The sequence below is a fragment of the Triticum aestivum genome, chromosome 6A (assembly GCF_018294505.1).
Source record: "Triticum aestivum cultivar Chinese Spring chromosome 6A, IWGSC CS RefSeq v2.1, whole genome shotgun sequence".
NCBI lineage: Eukaryota > Viridiplantae > Streptophyta > Magnoliopsida > Poales > Poaceae > Triticum > Triticum aestivum.
In genome coordinates this window covers 583233073-583238850 of record NC_057809.1, presented here as the reverse complement: position 1 = coordinate 583238850, position 5778 = coordinate 583233073, and positions in this window count along the sequence as shown.

Below are 5778 nucleotides of genomic sequence, written 5' to 3'. Positions count from 1 at the left end.
GAAACTCCACCGTAGCAATCTTTTAAGTGCCTAACCGTCCCGCTGCAGTCCGTAGAGGTTTCATTCTTGTCAGCTGATCCGATAGGTGTGCGGCCCAAATAAAGTAGGCCAAAATGCATTCCAACAGTTGCCAGTTGGTTTCAATAACTGGACTGGGCTTTATCTTTTTGAAGTTAAATAGGCCAGGATGCATTTTAACTTTTCAAGGGCTTATGCTAGCTGGAGGTGTTTGTAGGTTGAGTTGGGTGGGCCATCTGACTCTAAGCGGGTTCATCTATGTCTCGCTTCACGCGAGAAAGTTAGGTCACCTCGCTTCAGGAAAAAAGAAACCCAAGAAAAAAAAAACCAAAGTACAACGAAGGGAAAAAAAGTACCGGAGAAAGCCAGTGCAAAAATGGAAAAAAAATGATAAAGAACACACAGAAAACGTACAGAAAAAACTGCACTCAAAACCTGTTCTACAATAATATCTATATGTGCCAGTCCACGCCGTAGCTACCCGAAAATCTTCAGGCGAGGGGAGCTTCTATCTCGCTATAAGCGAGATATATCTCTGACGCCTCCAAGTGTACTTTGAGCAACCACTTGTGCAGAACATTCTGAGTTTCTAAACAACTGAAGGAAAAAACAGAAAATGTCATAAAAATTTACTACCATTTGTGGAATCTGCAATAAATTAAATAATATCATATCGATGTCTACATATTTATTAATTTACAAAGCACAAACGTTCATATTTACGATGGCATGTCAACAAGATATAGGACTAGTTATGTCTATGTTTTTTTTTATAAAAGTTTCAAAAAAAACAGTTTTTTCCTATTGAAAAATGAAGATTTTGTTGTATCAAGTTGATAAAAATAAATAAATCCATTCTATGCAACAAGATGAGGGAGCATTGGTGCACATGATGTATACGGGCGTGAAAATTTGCATATCAATAAGATATAGGACTAGTCATGTCTATCGTTTTTTCAAAAGCTTTGAGAAAATAGTTATTTCTTTTGAAAAATGGAAATTTGGTCAATGTATCAAGTTGATGAAAATAAATATATCTGTTCTATACAACATGATGAGAAAATGTGGGTGCACATAACGAATAGACCAACATAAAATCTAAAAGAAAACAAAAACGAAAAAGAGCATAGACGCACAACCGTCGTCTTATGCCATTGATATTACATTCAGATGTGCTCTAAGTGTTGCGCATGCAAGTCTTTCCTTTTTATTTATTTTTATGTTTGATTAAGTCACCTAGATGTGCAATAACTAGAACATATCTCGATGTGGCCTAGACATTCCCTTTTGTTAATGCGTAGACATCTAGATGTATTCCCTTTTGAAAATAAATAATTCAGTTCTACGCAACACGATGAGAGAGCATTGGTGCACTACAAATGTGAAATCTCGCGTCTCAACCAGATATATAGGACTACTTATGTATATATTCTTTTCAAAAGTTTAGAGAAAAGAGTTTTCCTTTTGAAAAATGGTAATTTTGTTAATGTATCAACTTGATAAAAAAACAAATAATTCCATTCTGCACAACATGGTGAGAAAATGCTGGTGCACACAACGAATAGACACGACCAACACAAGAGCTAAAAGAAAACAAAACCAAGAAGAACATAGACTCACAACCGCCGTCTTCGAAAGAAAGGCACCACCTAGTGCCTCTTTAGCATCATGGTGGTCTATACATTCCACAACCAGTGGGAAGGAATGATTGTCGATACAACCGGTGAAGCGAGCCACTAAATCTTGATGATCCTAGAGGTCCCTCCAAAACAACCACGTCGAGAACCCATAAGGACCACATAGTTGGCCGTGAATTTCATTATGCAAGCAAAAACAATTAAAAAAATCATGGCGTAAATATCTGGAAAAGTGTAGTTTGATTTTTTGTGACGGTAAAGAGTTGTAAAATATTGCGTACACATGTTATGTTCTCTTGGTTGTGAGAATTTGGACATAAAAGGCGAGACTATGAACCTTGTAGGCACTTTTGGATGGGGGGAATTTTATGACTTCAATTTGCAGCCCCCCTTTTGATGTGTTTTGGAGAATCTTATCATTGAGCATGCAAGCACTTGAATGCTAACAAAGGCACCCCCTCATGCTTTACCAACGCATGGAAAAGCAGCATAGAGGCAGCAGTACAGTCACAAAAAAAGGAATTTGTACTAGAAGAATGAGCAAATGTGTTGGCACAGGGGGAAAAAGCAAGGAATTGTTAAGCTTGACTAGCAGTGCAAAGGAAAAGGCAGAAGGCACTCCAAATTGCTTTGAGGAACTTTTCACGTAAAGCCGGAGCTTGCCCCTTTATGGGGCTCAACCTTTCCCTAGGCACCTCACAATATTTTTTTAAGGAATCCAAAAGTGGCCAATGTTAGAGAGAAAAAGAATTAAGAATAGAAAAACATGTTCCTCACTGGCCTACCTAGCACAAACAGAAAGAAAAGAAGGTGTGCCCCCTTTATGCAAAGGAAGGAAAGAGGGGCATCTTTTGCAGCAGGCAGGGTGCATCCCTCCCTCCCCACTATTATTGCCAGTAGCATTTAGGCCATGCATCTTAAAAGACATGAGGCCCATGAATGACTTTTTGGTAGTGCATGCAATCTTTCTGGCTTGGAAAGTGGCTAATCCATCCTTTCTCTTCCTTTGATTGGTGTCTCAAACTCCCTGACCTTTCCCTCCTTTTCACTCCAAAAGGTTTATGCCATCCTTTTTCTTCCTAGCTACACTACACGCCCTCCATCCATGCCGTGGGCCAACCACTGGAGCATGATGCTCTTTGTCAAGACCTCCCCAGGTGCCTTCACACCACCATATACTTTCTTTTCTTCGTTGCTCTAGAGAGAGATGATGAGGATGATGCTCTCACTCAATGGACAATGGGGGGTGATAAAGCTCGCCCACTTTCTCGGTGACCATTTTCAATTGAGGGAGAGGACCCGGTCGAGCTGGAGTGTTTCGGTCGTGCCATCCATCCATCCACCCGTGGTTAAAAAATATTGTAATGCTATAAAGTGGCGAGCGCCTGATTAAAGGCTTGATAGAGGTAATCATGCCCGTTAAAAAGGCGCGACCTTTAGGTTGGGTGTGGTGTGGTTGGCCATGATGCTTTCACTTTGCACCAACTTTGCTCGTTTCTTCAAGCCACGGATTGATCGATCGACCGATCGGTCGAGCCGCGCGCACACGGGCACGCACTCGATCGGTCGATCAGATACATGGGCTGATGATCGGTGTTGCAGATGCAGATGCAGATGCGGTGATGATTCCTCATGATGCCGGGCTTCGAGTTGTGGGGGATGCATGGTAACTTAAGCAAAGCCAAGGTGGGTGCCCCCCAGTCCACACTCCACACCCGCTTCCTTTTTCTCGCCGTGGTGCTACCAAAGTTGGGACTTTGCTTGCATCCCATGGCACGGAGGGGGGTGGCATGATTTCACCACCAAAGTTGCCATCCACTCAAGGGAAAGCGGGGTGGCGTTATTCCTTCAAGGGGACGTGGAAAAGGCTAGTGAAATTATGCGTGTATAAACCACGAGCGGGCTCCCTTTAAATCATTGACGCTTACGTGAATCATATGCGTGCCCGGCTCGCCTTTTTTTCTTCACCTTTCTCCAATAATTACGCACGCTCGACCTGCCGTTTCTGAAAGAAAGAAAGATGGATAGATAGAAAGAGTGGGAGAAGAAAGCAACCAAAAAAAAGTGGGCTCACTAACTTGGTGCATAAGACATGGGCGTGATTTGATCTCCTCTGAGTGGCTAATTACCACGCGGCGTGCGAGTTACGGGGCTCTGACAGTGCATGCATGCATGCGCACGGCCATTCAGACAGCAGTCGGCAGCATGGGTTGAGTGTGGTAGGGCGCCCTAATTGACCTGGGAATCCGCGTGGAACGCTGTTACACTGACACTTGTTCACTGAGCACGTAATTTTTAAGAACTAGATGATGCCCCGCACGTTGTTGCGGGAATGTTTCCAATATTTCAATAAGATTTTAATTATATGAAACATGAATTCTTGAAACAATAGTTTTAAGAATGTCTTTGGTTGATCGCTTTTAAGAACTAGATGATGCCCCGCACGTAACTTTTAAGAACTAGATGATGCCCCGTACGTAACTTTTAAGAATGTCTTCGGTTGATCGCTTAATCATTCAGAGGCAGGATACTATTAACGCCCATCAGGCCATCATACGCAATGTAGATGTAGTACATGAGTAGTCCCGTACGTACCATGCAAGGTACTCGCACTAGAATACATGCACATATATCACCGTTCCTTCTGCAATGCATGTACCCGTCCGGCTGCTCCTTGTACGAATAAAAGCTCATGGAGCTAGCTATCATCATACATACAGGATACACGGTTATGCCGGATACAGTATGAGCACGCTTTGTCCGTCGATACATCATCAGCCCTTGGGCCCTATACCTATACCTATACCTATACACGTAGACGTAGAGACATAAAGTTCTACAGCGACCGAATTTCCATCCCGAACTGCACTGCACACATGTAGTTCGAAACAGTGAGCGTGGCCAGCGGATGATGACTCGCCGTCTTTTTCATTTTTCTGGTATAAAGAGGGCCGGAGGAGAGGTGGGGTCGCTCAGTGTGCATAGCCTAGCTTAGCTTAGTGCGCATGCATGCGCATATACCATCAGCACATGCCTTTTCCCCGCTAAGCGTGGGGGCAAAAAAGATGATGATTACGGTATGATGCTGCTGCTGATGGACCGATGTGAATTCGATTCGGCACACATGGCCAAGGAGAATGAGCGCGCTAGCTCTTGATCGGCAGGAGCCAGTCCGCCCGGGCCCACATGGCAGGGGCAGTGGGGGTGCTGCGGGAAAAGCTAGCTCATCATGTCAAGGGATCCCGCTTGCCTGTTTTCTCCTCGTGCTCACATCCGTGCTCCCACTCCATCCTACGGTTGTCTTTTTCTTTTTTTTTCTTTCTAATCTAATCATCTCCTCCCCTGATTTTAAGAGGTGGGGCCGGGTCGGATTTTGTTCCAATCAAATCATGCCACGTATGCGAGAGCACGGATGGGAGCACGCTGGGGGAGCAGGCAAGTCTCGTCCCATGTCAAGCAGAGACCCGAGTGCGCGGAGAGGTGCGTTACAGCCAAGACCTCGAAGAAAAAACGAAATCACAACCGGGCCCTTCTTCTTTAGATTTTAGGGTATACTGCGGGTAAAGGCCGGCACGACTTGGGCAGCACATTTCGAGTAAGAAAACCACACAAATGCTGTCAAAAAAGAAAAACCGCACGTAACAAGGCACAACTCGAGCTACCACGTTGACGGCACCGTTCGCCTGCCACATGTCCGCCTAATGTCCTCGTCGCCCAACTCCGAGTGCTCGGTCATCTAACATGGCCTCATCTCGCAGCAATGTGAACACCATCAGGTAAGGTACCTCTAGAAGAGGAGCGAAGAGGGGCCACTAGAGCCAGAACAAACGATGAACTCCATGCATAATGAATCTGGTAGAAGGAAGCAATCAAAACGCTCATGGTAAGTGGGATTGTTGTCTTGCTACTTACGATGTCAATGCCACCTCCATAGTAGAAGAAGATTGTGGCATGCTAAGAAACTACAAGTTGTCAAATGAAGAAAACCCTAAGATGGACAAGAACCCCCTGGCCAAATATTAGAGAAGTACTTTTGTCGATCACATGACAAGAGGAAGGAACAAATTGTTCGTGGCAAGGGGTATTCTAACTAAAAGAGTGAAGATCATACCTTTAGCATAGG